General features: G+C 45.5%; 1 protein-coding gene across 2 annotated transcripts in view; it reads left to right on the forward strand.

The window, feature by feature from the left end:
* MYBPH (myosin binding protein H) overlaps nucleotides 1-10,000 on the forward strand; it is a 257,185-nt gene that overhangs the window by 59,699 nt on the left and 187,486 nt on the right. The window lies entirely within an intron of this gene.

Raw genomic sequence — 10,000 nt, forward strand, 5'->3', positions numbered from 1 at the left:
TGCCGCTGGACTCCGGGCGGTGGAGGGGGATGGCGGAAGCGACCCCTGCATGAGGGAACCGGGAGGGTGGGCATCAGGCTCTGCCCCTGGAGAGCAGGCCGGTGGTGGTACCACATACAGCCTCCGGGGAGGCCGGACACGTGCCTGCTCCCTCCCATCCTCGGATGGGCTTCCCGGCCCAGGGAGGCACGGGACTCATCTCCTCTGGCTTTGTCTCTCCATGGGTGGCCTGCGGCGGGCTCCCTCAACTCCCAGGCCATGCCCTTGATGGGGGCTGGACATCCCGGGGGCGATGGAAGGCATGGTGACCCTCAGACAGGCGTAGTCCCGGGAGTAACCTGGGGCCACAAAGTGCATTAGAAATGTCGATGATCAATGTGTCCTTCAATTCACATTAGTTCTTACAGCTGCATTCATCAACGCATGAGCTGAGTGATCCACTGCTCAGAGTTGTACTGGTTCTCATTCACTGGGGGCACCGCTGCCCACCTCGAAACTAGCACACAACATTTCACTGGCGTTGTCATGGGCGCCCAGACCGGGGTTACTGGCCCAGCACAGCAGGACAGCAGGGAGTCCTCTGGCAGCCAGCATGCGGCCGGACCACTGACCCTCTGGGTCTTTGAATCGACAACCCGCTCAGAGCAGGGCATCCTCCGCGGGTACCTGCAACCAACATTGAGGAGAGAGGACTCCAGTGTGCCACCCTTGGGGTGGCCCTGCACGGCTGGCAGGGCGGCCTCCAGCCCTCTGTCAGGATGTCACCCTCTCCTTCCCCCTGCCAAGTGGGGAGCCAGCCACCTCCGGGGCATACGACAGATCACATCATTGGGCCAGGCACACCATCTGCCACCATCCCCTCATGGCAGCAGAGGAGCACCCATGCCTCCCACTGCATGGACAGACCCCCTCCCGCCCACTGCAAGGAGGTGAGTGGGGGACGGACGCCACCCCTCTTCACACTCCCTCCCCTCTCCTTCCCTCCATCCGGGAGTGACATGGGCTTGGTCCCACCAGCCTCCACTGTGGCATGCAGAGAGAGGGGGGAGTCAGAGAGAGATGCAGAGAGAGACATGGAGGGTCAGGGCGGCAGAGCGAGGAGAGGCTCTGGTACCTGGGGAATGGCGCTGTCCTGGGACCCTCTGCATTAATGATCCTTCTGCAGGTTCACCTATGGCAACATTGTTATGACTTTTAGTTCATCTAGATAGTCAAATTTGATTGTCTTCTTGGTGCACTGCCAGGGCTGTGACAGACTCCAGTGGGGCTGATCCGAGGACTTCACTAAACCATCTAATAGGTAGTAGCGATGGGCAGTGTGTACAAAAGGTAGGGACTTAATCAACACGTGCTTATGACCCGCACTTACTGGGAAATCCTCATTCATGAGGAATAATTGCAATCTCCATTCCCTATCTTGAATGAGGTTCAGCGGATTATCTAGACCTGTCGGCCAAGGATAGACACATGCTGATCCATTCAGTGTAGCATGCGTGCAGCCCTGGACATCTAAGGGCATCACAGACCTTGTTATTGCTCAATCTCATGTGGCTGAAAACCACTTGTCCCTCTAAGAAGTTGGAGACGACCTCATAGGGCCACATAACTAGTTAGCATGGCGGAGTCTTGTTTGTTATCGGAATTAACCAAACAGATCACTCCACCAACTAAGAATGGCCATGCACCACCACCCACAGAATCAAGAAAGAGCTATCAATCTGTCAATCATTTCTGTGTCTGGGCCGGGTGAGTTTTCCCATGTTGAGTCAAATTAAGCCACAAGCTCCACTCCTGGTGGTGTCCTTCTGTAAATTCCTTTAAGTTTCAGCTTTGGAACCATACTCCCCTGGTACCCAAAGATTTTGGTTTCCCAGAAGCTCCCCAGTGGGTCATAGGAATAACGCTCCCAGATTGCTAGACAGCATCATTTATGGTCAGAACTATGACAGTATTTGATCGTCTTCGAACCTCCGACTTTCGTTCTTGATTAATGAAAACATTCTTGGCAAATGCTTTTGCTTTCATTTGTCTTGTGTTGGTCCAAGAATTTCACGTCTAGCTGCACAATATGAATGCCCCCGGACATCCCTCTTAATCATGGCCCCAGTTCCAAAAACCGACAAAATAGAACCAGAGTCCTATTCCATTATTCCATTATTCCTAGCTCAAGTATTCAGGCAACTGGCCTGCTTTGAACACTCAAATTTTTTTAAAGTAAATGCTTTGAACCCCAGGGACACTCAGTTAAAAGAGCATCAAGGGAGCACAGAGAGGCAGGGGATGGGACAGGCAGCAGCTCACCTGAGCTTTTTAACTGTAGCACCTTTAATATACGGTATTGGAGCTGTAATTACCATTGCTACTGGCACAAGACTTGCCCTCCAGTAGATCCTCATTAAAGGATTTAAAGTGTACTCATTCCAATTACTGGGCCTCAAAAGAGTTCTGTATTGTTATTTTTCATCACTACCTCCTCGAGTCGGGAGTGGGTAATTTGCACGCCTGCTGCCTTCCTTGGATGTGGTAGCCATTTCTCAGGCTCCCTCTCCAGAATCGAACCCTGATTCCCTATTACCTGTGGCCACCATGGTAGGCACAGATAGTACCATCAAAAGTTGATAGGGCAGACATTCGAATGTTGCGTCGCCGCCATGAAGGTATACGATCGGCCCGAGTTTATCTAAAGTCACCAAAGCTGCCGGGCCGAGACCCGGATTGGTTTTGGTCTGATGAATGCACACATCCCCAGAGGCTAGCACTCATCAGCATGTATTAGCTCTAGAATTACCAAAGGTATCCAAATAATGATCAAAGGAACCATAACTGATTTAATGAGCCATTCGCAGTTTCGCTGTAGTGTCCGTGTGCACTGAGACTTGCATGGCTTAATCTTTGAGACAAGCATATGCTACTGGCAGGATCAACCAGATAGGAGCACCTCAGCAGGTGGGCGGTGAGGAGGAGCTCGAGTCTGCACCACTGCTGAAGGGATGGGTCCCTCTCCCCATGGAGGGGGTACCCCAGGTGCTAGTCGTACACCAGTGACCATGACCCCAGAGTGCCACAGGCTGACATGGAGCATGGTGGAGCTCAGAGCCAGAGAGTAAGGGAGAGAGCACCCAACCTGCACCTTGCACCCAGGGAGGAGAAACTCGACCTACTGGCCATGACCCGCAGAGCCACGCAGTGGAAGTCCTCCACCAGTGGGAGTCAGTCAGCCTGATCGATTGATGGACGGTGGGGAGAGGTGCCTCGTCCCCACTGCTAGGGCACCCAGCGGGAGATGTTCTCCCCAGGACTGGGACCCAGACTCACACTTCCCATGGGACGCTCTGTAATCCCTTAACTTCTTGAGACTGCCAAATCATACAGGATCGTGCATACCTGGTGGATGACCGGGGGGATGAACCCACGGGGTGTGACTACCTCGCAGAATGCCCCTCAGCTGCAGAGGGTCAGATCCACTGTCATGAGGGCTTCCGCATCCTCCCCGCTTTCCCATCCAGAGGGGTTCCGGCGACTTTGCTATATGTTAGGGATGCTGACAGGTACCGAGCGAGGTCAGATGTCTTCCTGCTACCTGGCAGGAGCTCTCCAGGTCCAACAGACTCCCGCTAGTCACCCCCTGAGGACTTCTGTTGCATGTTTTTCACCTGCCCCCTCTCACCTGGGTAGGAGCTCTCCTGGCCCTACAGCCTTCCGCCGGTGGCTCCCTTAAGGGCTTCCACCTGGAGTGGGGGGACAGTCCAGACCCTCTCACCCGGGTGGGAGTGCTACCTCCCTGGCTGTTTTCCATCCTTCTCCCCCTTCTGGACTTCCGTCATGGAGGGGGCTGTGGTCCAGACCCCCCTCACCCAGGTGGGAGCTCTCCCAACCCAGCCGATTTCCACCCCTCTCTCCCTTCCAGACTTCCAATAGGGAGGGGACCCCCTCCGGGCTTCCAATTCCACCCATGCGGGAGGGCTTTTTTCCCGGGTTACATATCTCCTGGAGGCTACCGGGCCATGCAGTGTCCCTGTGCCCTTTGGAGCCTCTCAGGGTGACCTCCATCCAGTCCCGGCTGACCCTCCGGAACTCCCCTTGGCCACTGAGGGGCAGGACTGCTCCCACTGGGACTTCCTCATCCCCCTCCTTTCCAGTCCAGAGCACCATGGTCCCCGTCTTCCCCAGATCTGCTGGAGGCTGCCAAGTCATGCCATGTCTGCATGCCCTCAGAGCCTCTCAGGGGGACCTCTCTTCAGTCCTGGCTGAGCCCACGGAACTCCCGTCAGCTGCCGAGGGGCAGGCCCACCCTCATTGGGACTTCCAAGCCCCTGCTCCTTTCCAGTCCGGAGCACCACAGTCCCCGTCTTCCCCAGATCTCCTGGAGGATGCTGACACTAAAATCACCCCAAACCAGTGGTTTACAAACTCGTACAAGATGAGCATAACCTTACCCCACAATACCTAAATATTGTCCTAAGCCACTGCAACTGGGAACCACAAAGGACACTTGGGTTAGACCAGGCAATAGACTACTTCAATACTACCTTCTCTAACATCCTTAGCAGTCCATCTCCTAGCAGAAACATCAGATTTAAAGCCAACTACAGACCCTGGCTAAGTAGGGACACCAGAGTCTTACTAAAAGCCAGAGTTAAAGCCTGGAAAATCTGGAAAACTGACAAAACCCCTAGCTCCAGGCAATACTATCAACAGCTTAGAAATAAGGTCAAGGCTGAATCCAAAATAAACAAACAAAACTATTTTCTTAGTGGCCAAAGGAAATATTCAGATAATGCACAAGATTTCTGGCATGCCATTAACTCCCTACTAAAGCCAGGCAAAATCACTACTCCAGCACCCAGGTTTACTAACAATACCCTAGACATAGCTTTTCAAATTAATAACCCATTTTACTAAATCCATCTTAGCCCTGTCCAGTCAAATAACTAAAAACAGTCTACCTCAATCACAACTCAACCTATCCCACATCACCCCCTCTTTCAGCCTATCAGCAGTGCCCACCTCAGCTATCAAAAAACTCCTCCAAACACTAAAGCCAACCACATTGGCAGCTGATAACATACCTGCGGCATACCTAAAAATGGCTAGTGACTACCTATCATTCCTGTCTCCATCATAATCAACCGCTCCATACTAGAATCCTACATACCCAAACTCTGGAAAGTATCTCACATCATTCCTTTCCATATAGGAGGCAACTTCTATGAATTCTCCAACTACCGACCTATTGCCATCCTTTACCACCTATCCAAAATTCTTGAGAAATGCATCCACTTGCAAGTGATGACATTTCTTAACACATACAATCTACTATCTACCACACAACACGGTTTCCATCCACATCACAGCACTACCACAGCCCTTATGTCCTTTACTAATAATATAAACCTTCACAGGAATGATAACAAATATGTATCAGCCATTTTCCTAGACCTCTCAAAAGCATTTGATATGGTCTCCCACTCCATTCTTCTAGACTCACTAACGTCATTATCCTTCACCTCTTCTGCTATAGCCTGGTTTAGAAGCTACCTATCTGACAGGCAACAAGCAGTCCAGTGGAATGGAACTCTGTCTACACAACTTCCAACCACCATAGGAGTCCCACATGGCTCTATACTGGGCCCGCTATTGTTCTTTATTTTCACAAATAACCTCAATAACTCTGCACAACATGCCACACTCATACAATATGTGGATGATTCAGCCCCAATCTGCTCCACCTCATCTCCCACCATCCTACATATACTCACTCAAGATACCTTTAACTCAGTAGAAAAATCTATATCAGGTATCTAACTAATTCTAAATCCCAAAAAGACAAAACTACTACTGTTTACCCCTAATAGATAAAAAAAACTTTCCTTTACCATAACATCTAAGGACAGCACCACCATCTCCCCTTCTAACCACACCAAAACTTCTGGGCATTGAAATAGACTATAATCTCCACTTTGATGTTCACATCTCATATACCATAAAACTAGTACACAAAAAGCTAGGCTCCCTATACAGGCATAAGTCCTTTCTCTCACAAAAAGCAAGAGTCACTCTTGCACAAAGTCACCTCCTCTCAACTCTATTATACGCAGCACCAATCTTTACACAAATCAGACAATGTGACCTAGACAAACTAGAATCGTGCTACAATAAAATAGCCAAGTTTCCTACTAACGTAACCTATAGAACCCATCACTGTACTGCACAAAATAACTAAAATGACTTGAGCTACCACAGCTGCTTAACTATCACCAGCTAGGCACAGTCTACAATATTCTCAAATATCCTGAAAAAAAACCCTCATTATCCAACCTACTTACTGTCTATACTGCAAATCAGTACCTAAGATCTAGCAAAAAATCTCTCCTCTCCATCACCAAGGCTAATAATAATGCAGGGAAAGCACTTTACTCCCACACCATTGCCAGAAATTGGAACTCTCTTCCCCTATCCGAGTCCACTGCCCCCTCCACATCCATATTCAAAAGCTCCCACAGATCACATCTTCTTAGTACCTGGTTATGCCCTTGTATCACATAACCCTACCCACACTGCTATTAACTCCCCAAACTCCTCTCTGATCACATGCTGGATCTCTGATCCCCTGTAGGCTTGGTCATCTGAAAGGGTACTTTTAACTGTAGAATCTTACTTGATCTATTTTCTTCTCTTACCAATGTATAACTGACATTGTCTTTTTACCTATGTTCTATATCTTCTTTTACCTGGAGTGTTTTCTTAATTTCTTGTTATATTACTATGCTCAGTATACATGATGTAACCTGTTTTGTGTATGATGCCGGATGTACTGTATTTGTATAACTTGATGCCGGAACATTTCTCCCCGGCCTCTGCTGAAAATGGACCTGGTCCAGTCAGACTTTCCCGGTTAACAAATTTAAAATAAAATAAAAATAATAAAAATAAATAATTTGTCAAAGTCGTTTGTCCCCATTGTCAGTGTGTGCGCCTTGACAGATGGATAGATGTCAGGAAATCAATCGTAGTGTGATGATGAACAGAAAGATAAAACCAGCAAAGAATAATCAGCAATGAGTTCACATCAACTGCGCCTTTTTCCTGCTGCCCCATTAATGGAAAAGTACCAGGAAAATAGTCTATTTACACTTAAGCTGTTTTCTGTCAGCTTAAAAATAATAAATTCATTCTAAAAAAATACATCTCTAGCTGATCAAAAACAGGACAGAATAAAAATAAATAAATAAATAAATAAATAAATTGGGGTATTACTATTCCACAGAAAATAACCCAAAGCTACAATCCCATTGAAATGAATTGAGAACCAAATGGATTACATTTATTAAGGTGTTAGATATGTATGTTATCTTCTGTTGTAGAAGAAGGGAATGAATTTTGTGACTCATGTATTTGCTAGTTATAATGAAACTTACTCCCTTTGACACCTATAGCAGCCAATAAGCATCTCTAACTACATAAATCTATATTAGAAAATTGGCATCTCTAACTCTAGACCTAGACACGGGATGTTGAAGTACAGTTGGCTGAATCCTGTATTGCCGACATTCATGTTTGCGAGTGTTCGGTGCAGTGAATGCTATTGTGAATTTGCTGATACATGGTTGATGATATGACTACAGATCCTTTTCCTCACTGTAGTACGATCTTGAAGTTGGAATATATAACGTGCAAGGGTGGAGGAGGCTTGCCCCCAACAGGTGGGGTGCAGAGGGGCTTGCCCCCTGCAACAACATGAAGTTCAGTGTTGTGCAGTACATTCGTACTGCTGAAAAACAGAACTTTAGTTACTGTTGTAAAAGGTGCAGGGGAAACAGTATGTCGAATCTCAGCATAACATTCGACATACTGACTTGGTTACTCTGCTGAGATCAGTGTTGTGAGTCACTCATATGAAAGGATTATTTTGTATAATTCACGATTTTTGATAGTAAACCATATATATATATATGTATATATATATATATATATATATATATATATATATATATATATATATATATATATATATATATATATATATATATATATATATATATATATATATATATGTCAAATAAACGGGTCTATATTAAAAGACCGAAGAGGCATTTAATTGAACACCTCTTCGTCGACACACAAAGAGTGAATGCACTAAAGCACAAATGGTCAAAACAGCGATTTCTTTCCATTGGAAAGAAATCGCTTGGCCATCTCCATATGTTTGCCCCTTTCCCCACTGTAGTGCGAACTCGGAGTTAGTATATTTAGTTAGGGAGGTTGTTAAGTTTGAAAGTGTGTGTGTGTGTGTGTGTGTGTGTGTGTGTGTGTGTGTGTGTGTGTGTGTGTGTGTGTGTGTGTGTGTGTGTTTGTGCTAGCGATTTCTTTCCCAGGGAAAGAAATCGCTGTTTTGAGCATTCATCCTTTAGTGCGTTCGCTCTTTATGTGTCGACGAAGAGATGTTTGTTTAAACGCCTCTTTGGTCTTTTAATATAGACCCAAAATAAACATACTGAAAAGCCGAAAGACACAACAACTAACTATTGCCAAAAATAAGTCGGTAAATACAGCGACTGACATATTGAATTTTTAAGCCATTCAAACAGTCAGTGTTGCAGTTGTTTACCAAGCAAAAACATGCTGAATGCATACTAACACTACTTTTGCTGATTATGCCCTTGAATGTTTATATCTTTTATTTGGAGATGGGGTGGGAAATAATTTTGAATAAATGGTAAAATTTGTTTACCTGATTAGATTGTACAGAGAAAGTTTCCTCTTCACAATTTAAGGTTGCATTTCTTCTTTCGTAGGTTGCCTGCTTAAAGTTTACAAAATGAACTCCATTTATACACTGAATAGCTTTGGCATGTTACAAAGCACTTCACAACTTCAGTGCTTACTGGCAAGGGTCAAATTATGTAGGTCTCTTGAGAATGATAGTGACAAGTGTTTGTAGGGATTGAAGCATAATATTTCACAGAAGGAATCCATCCCTCAGTCCTGGAAAACATTTTATCTTAGTTGTCTCATAGGCCATCTGGCTAGCCCAATATAGACTAGCATTAACTTCCACTAATGCATGCTTACACTTCAGTTAAAGCCTCACAAACTCTGCTAGCAGATAATGGTGTCTGATTGCTTCTGCACAGCTTCGTATGTTATTAGTGATTGTTTTTTTAGTGATAACAGTTTACTGCCATCTTGTGGGGCTACTAGTTTTTTCATGGAATGTGTGTGTGTGTGTGTGTGTGTGTGTGTGTGTGTGTGTGTGTGTGTGTGTGTGTGTGTGTGTGTGTGCACGTGTGTGTGTGTGTGAGTGTACGTGAAGGGAAAAATCCAAGCTTCAGAACAGCCACTGTACTATTTTTTTTTATATTTATTTATATCTTTTTTAAGATTTGCATTTTGGTAAATGAATGCTACACTGTATTGCAAATACACTCATTTGACAAATCATATAATCTAAGTGGAGGTCAAAGTGAAAATAGCTCCCTAAATAAATTTGTGTACCTTAATCCCCATATTTACATTCAAAGAAACCTATAAAAAATGTCTTTTGATGCAGAGATATGCCCATTCAAAGCTTCCTTATCCTTGTTAATCTATGTAAATACATATATCTGTGTGAAATAATGCACATAGGTTTCATACCAACTTGCAAAAAACACAATCTACAGCACCAAGGAGAACGAGACGTCCAACCAAAAGTTTTTTTTTGTAAAACCAGCATTAATCCTTAAAAGTATAAGCGCTTTCATTTTTGTACACCAAAAATGTCATCAGATGATCATCAAAAGTTAGAAAATGTGAATTAGACAGGTTTGGCCACACTGAGAAAGACCTCATCATTGATTCATTACCATGTCTCTGATTCAAAAGTCAGCATTGTCAGACAAGACCACACTAATGTTTTTCCTAGCGGTCCATGCACCACATTAACAATGGTACCCCCTTCATACATGCATGCACACAGACACACACACACACACACACACACACACACACACACACACAC

This window comes from Protopterus annectens, chromosome 8.part0 (assembly GCF_019279795.1).
Source record: "Protopterus annectens isolate FY-2018-M chromosome 8.part0, PAN1.0, whole genome shotgun sequence".
NCBI lineage: Eukaryota > Metazoa > Chordata > Ceratodontiformes > Protopteridae > Protopterus > Protopterus annectens.